A 5,894-nucleotide genomic window follows, 5' to 3' on the forward strand; every position below is an offset into this window, starting at 1 on the left:
ATAAATGGACGTAGGGTCCGTGACGTCACCCATAGGATTCTGCAGAGTTGCCGTGAAGCCCTTAGTAGGCGGAGTCGGCCACTAACGGCTCGACAGTGACGTCAGAGTCTAACTCCCGCCTTCTCCAGCCTGCTCCAAATAAGGGCAAAGAGGCGGTGCTGAGGCAGAGCCGAGGCGGGACAGGGCGGGACCTGCTGCCACCGAGCGTGACGTTCCAGACCTAGCTCAGGCTATGAAGCTAAGCTAACATGCTCTCAGTATTAAGCTAACAACCTATGCTAACAACCCAGCTTGCGGCCACTGCTCCTCGTTCCCGGCATATTCTGAAGGTAAGATACCCTGTAACTTTACAAAACTTGTCCTTTTGATTTAAATGTTCTTGAACCTACACTATACAATTGTTTTTTAAGTGCTTCACCGTTTTTTCAAATATAAATGTCATTTAACTAAACTTTGTAAACTAGCAGAGATATGGCCAGTGTTGTGTGAATTAAATGTGATTAATGAAATATGACTGTAGAAAAAGAAAGGTGCTTTTATATTGATTATTTTTTTTAAATTTATTTCAGCATTAAGAAAAAAGAAGATTGCAACCTCCTCCACGCCAAACTGCACAACCTGTAAGTTGATGGTCCTGGCTTACTTTACATGACTTCAGATGGTTGACATTACACACAAACATACTATACATAAACATGTGTGCACAATTGTAGATAAACAGCACACAGTATATAAATATATATATATATATAAACTGTGTGCTGTTAATCTGTTTTTTGAGGTTTTGCTCTCTTGTTACTTTTAACCATACAGGTGTGATTTCATAGTTACTTTGTATGTTATTGTCAAAGGAACAACATGAGCAACCCTTTATACTTAATTTGATATTCCTCATTATCTGAAGCATTTGTTACTCTCATTTATTTTCCTCCCATAGTGACTGTATGGATAATCGGAGACAGCTATGTCCGGTGTGGAGCCCAGAGAGCTACAGAGACCATCGGCAGCAACCTTGGCCTCGACCTGAGGGTGTGCTGGTTCGGTTGGGGTGGACTGCGCTGGAGAGGTGTCCTCCCTTTCTTTTCCTACTCCCTGCGAGGAAGAGCAGTCCCGGATGTCCTCCTCATCCACTGTGGCGGCAATGACTTGGGGGATGTGCCCAGTGTTCAGTTGCTGAACCAGATGAAGGAGGACCTGCACCAGCTTCACCATCGGCACCCTGGCTTGAAGATCATGCTCTCCCAGAGGCGCCGGTGGAGGGCTGGTGCAAATCCTCTCAAAATTGACAAGGCCCGGAAGTTTGTTAACAGTGTGATGGCTTATTTTGTTCATAGCCTAAATGGTGCCATTGTTGACCACTCCAACATTAGACATGACAGTCCTGGGCTGTTTTTGCGAGATGGAGTTAATTTCACCCCTAGGGGAAATGATATTTTTTTTAAGTCACCAGCCAATTGCCTGAAAGACCACCCCCAAAGACTGTGAACTGCTAAAATGTCAGTATCACTGTCTTTGGATTTGGCCTTTAGAGTATGTATTCTAAGGCCCTTGCTAAGCCCAGACTGTCATGGCTAATGTTGAGTTAGATATTACATCTGTAGCCATAACACTGTTAACATGGCTGCTCTTCCTCTTCCCCACATCCCACCCCCCCCTCTTCCCCCAATGGACTCTGTAGCTCTCCAGGCCCAGGCTGGGCATGGCTGTCTTTCAAACCTTTTATTTTGGATTTGTTATGATGTTTTTTGTTATTTTATTTGTTAAAATAATTATGTATTTATGTAAATATTGAAAATAAATTACATTCATATTTTCACTTCTTTTGTCTACTGCTTACTGAAAATGTTAGCTATCACATCCAAATGGGACTATCAAATGAAAGGATAAGCTTACCATACAATACAGAAAACATTACACATTAAGGCTCAAATCTTTTCCCAAGCCGGAGCAGTCTGAAAAGAGTCCCAAGTTTAAAAACACAAAATCTTGACAATGAATACTACGCTGTCATTTATCAGTGACAATGCAAACAACAAGAAGGTCTCCCCTAGTCCCATGTGTTTTTGCATCAATGTCATAAGCATAGCATAGAATGTAATTATGAAGTGCAATCCCTACAGGGTCGTAACGTCACAGAAGATAATACCTTTTTTGAGAGTTTCTAAATTGTTCCGTATGCAGATAAATATTGTTTTACAATAGAAACATTTTTCTCCATAAATGTTCCCACATGTTGTGAGCATCAACTTGAAATCTTTTGTCAACAAATAAAAAACATCTTAATTTCCTTTACGACAACATTTTGTTTATAACACCACTACAGTACATTAACAATAAGCATAGGAAAATGATAAATGTCAACATTTAAGATTGTGCTTTTACTCTTTATTTAATCAGATCTATTTCACATTGAAAATGTGATAAATACACATTGAAAGTTACATCTTGCATTTTATGAAAAGTAAAGGTTTTGAATCATTTTATGACTCAAGTACACTAGAAAATAAATTAAAGATGTGCAACACCTGTATCAGTAATTCAAATGATATAACTTTTTTCAAGGGTTTGGAGGGCAACTTGCCAAAAACACAACCAGTAACTTCATGTGAGTATCAAGATATAAAAGTAATGTAACCTGATAAGTTATTTAACTTTTGGATTACCTCAATATCGAATGCAATGCAAATAAACACAGGAGAGAAGAAATATGAATATGATGTGTTTACTGAAATGTATAATATAATACCATAAAGCAGATTCAGGCAGTAGGTACAGATTCACAATGAAAGTATTAGTCTACAGAACAGTACGGCTTCCAGAGAAGAGATACCGTTAGATAATTTTACAACAAGCACTATATGCTCTTTTTAGGTTTTGAATAATAATAATAATAATAATAGCTGGGATTTCTATAGCGCCTTTCAAGGGACCCAAGGTCGCTTTACAGGAATAGGGCAAGCACAAACAAAACAAAACAAAACAAAGGTCAGACAGACAAAACAACAGATAGATTTAAGGGCCGAAAGCCTTGATGAACAGATGGGACTTGAGGGCCCTTTTGAAGGCGTCCAGTGTGGGGATGTTGCGAATCTCCGCAGGGAGAGCGTTCCAGAGGGTGGGGGCTGCCACACTGAAGGCTCTGTCCCCGAAGGTTCTCAGTTTGGTGCGGGGGGTGGTGAGCAGGCCAGAGTCTGAAGACCGCAGGTTCCGGGGTGGGGCATGCGGGTGAAGGATGTAATCCTGAGTTTCCCTATTATTAGAAAAGTCAAACTAATGCGATTACATCTCTTCCTATGTATCTAAGGATTACCCTTCCCTTTTTCTCTATACGATCTTGATTCGTGTTAGATGTAATCCATTACTGCCTAAGCCAATACAAGTCATCACTTTTGGAAAATTGTCTCAAGTTATAAATTATGCCTTCAATGTCTTTCACGTGGAGAAGACATTCCATTGGCCGAGGCGTTGCAACTTCCCTCAAGCGTCCTACATGAAAGAAAGATCACATGTTAGAAATGTGTGCACAAACTATTCAGTACTTGGTTTAAAGCACAAGTGTGAGAGTGAACAGAGGTGGAGTCTGTGTGTTGGCTGCTGCTCCCCAAACCAACATCCTCCTCACAAGCATTGGCTGTTGGAATGTCATTACGCTCCACATGTGGAACAACAAAGGCTTCTTCAGGCGTGCCTTGTATCATAATGATATTGCTCTGATCAGCAGCAAGACTGTTTTCACCACTACCATGGTCTACATCTGCAACCTCCTCCTTGCTGTTAACAGTCGAACTAGGAGTGTCACTTACCTCGTCATTGCTACTCACCTGCTTCTCCTTCCAGGCTGTTGTTCTTTGGTGAAATACAAAATGGTGGGCACTGCAGTGTTTTTCAGGCATCTCCTTCCCTAATAAAAATAATAAACAAAAACACATAAAATAACTTTTTGAGGTATTCCATTTTCTTTTGAATAATGTTGTTTTAAATGTAAGAGTGCATTATAAAAGACAATAGAGGGCCAACATGTTAACTATGCAGTTAATCTATTCAACAATTACGTGTTTCCAAGATTCAGATTCAAAGGATTTATGTCATAGCACATAGGCTACAGTGGAGGAATGGCAATGAAAATCATCTGTCCCGAGCTCCCTCAACAATGCAACATAGTTATATAAGACATAAAACAATAAAAGAAATTCAAAATTAAATTAAGAATAATAAATTAGTGCAGGCAGAAATCTATATATACGTAAATATAATAAGACATATGCAAGAACAGAATGTAAAGATAAACATTGTATAGTAAAATTAAATTAAATCTTTTTTTTTTTACAGTGATAGCTGTTAAGATAAATAAGTTATAAGATGACAACAGATGAATGAATGTTGCTATTAAAATAATGTAAAAAAAAGGTAATATAATTCATCTGTGTTTAACATAGAGTATGTGGGGGAAATGGCAATTCTCTATCTATGATAAAGAGTCTTTGCATAAATTGAAGAGAAATGTGATGGTTTGCAAACAAATCGATTTCTATGTTTCTATACTTAATTGGCAAAATCTTAATTTGGCCTTTAATCAAAAGAACATTACTCATCACTGATGTGCAAGCTGTACCATAACAATTATTTAGCATTGTATGATGTATAAAATGTATTTAATTAGTAACAACAATTTACACTCACAAATGGAACCAAGTTATTATTATTTTTAAAAAGGATCTGTACCCATGAGTCCGTGCTGAAGGGATGACTCTCAAAGTGTGCACTGCACAGGCGAGAAGAAACGTTGGGGGTCCATGTATTCCTCCGGATGTTCAGCACCCACTGGTCCAGCCTGTCTGGATCACCTAAAGGAAACCTTTATTCAAAAATACATGAAAACCGACCCAAAGACAACAGGAGGGTTAATGCCATATTCACTTAATAACGCATGAACAACTTTTACAAATATTTCTATATAGTCTGTGTTGGTAAATGTAATCTGGGTTGCACATTTCCTGCTGAAATACATGCCTACCAAGTTACTGCGTGGCACTTTGGTTTTGATAAAACAGTGTAGTTCCACTATATAATCAAACAAGACAATATGCAAGATAAATAGCTATGTGTTGTTATTCTTAATGCTTGTCATTCACACGTTAAGAAAATAAAATAAGTACCGATACATAGCAGAACAATTGTGGCGATGTTCAGCTTAATAAGCCTTGTTCAACATCATTTCTTTAGCTAATACTATAGCGGGCTGCAGGCGAACCAATTCCGCGTTTCGCTGCATTCCTTGATCTCCAGTTATAACGCCGGGCTCCGCCGCTGGCCGAAGCTAACGGAGCCGCAAAGGGCTAGCTACGGCTCCGGTTAGCTTCGGCGGCGGACTCCGGCGGCCACCACTGGGATAATTGGGTCCCCTTTTAACATTTGCTCCCATTTAGCATTATGGGCGTCATAGCCATAGACCAGGGGTGGCCAACCCGCGGCTCTCGAGCCGCATGCGGCTCTTTGCCTAGTTTCATGCGGCTCTTCAGTTCATATCGAATTGTATATGTGTGAGTTTGGGGGAGAGACGCCGTTTTAATAAGAGCCGTGTGTGTTCAGCGCTCTGCTTCCACTCCCTGCACTGCAGCCGTGCCTGCAGTCCCGCCCCTCTCAAGCACGCTCTAAGTCCCTCCCTTCTCCCGTGCACGCGCTAGCTGCCAGAGCATGTGAGAAGCATGGCTGCAAGTGGGAGTGCAACTGCCGCTGCGCCTCGGCTTGTTGACAAAAAAGACGGCAGAAGCTAAATTTGGAAGTATTTTAGCTATATCTCTGACAGTGAGGGCAAGCCTACGGACACCACGAGGCCTGTCTGTAAGAAATGTATTAATTTTATTTAATACGAAGTATTGTCATTTATTTTATTT

General features: G+C 40.2%; 1 long non-coding RNA gene across 1 annotated transcript; it reads right to left on the reverse strand.

Moving 5' to 3' along the window:
* Positions 1 to 3,401: 3,401 nt before the first annotated feature.
* LOC139434568 (uncharacterized) lies at positions 3,402 to 4,965 on the reverse strand. Its single transcript, XR_011643889.1, has 3 exons — positions 4,723 to 4,965; positions 3,822 to 3,901; positions 3,402 to 3,486 (listed from the first exon to the last, which is right to left on the reverse strand). It is a non-coding gene; the product is annotated as an uncharacterized lncRNA (long non-coding RNA).
* Positions 4,966 to 5,894: the final 929 nt, after the last annotated feature.

The sequence above is a fragment of the Pseudochaenichthys georgianus genome, chromosome 1 (assembly GCF_902827115.2).
Source record: "Pseudochaenichthys georgianus chromosome 1, fPseGeo1.2, whole genome shotgun sequence".
NCBI classification, from domain to species: domain Eukaryota; kingdom Metazoa; phylum Chordata; class Actinopteri; order Perciformes; family Channichthyidae; genus Pseudochaenichthys; species Pseudochaenichthys georgianus.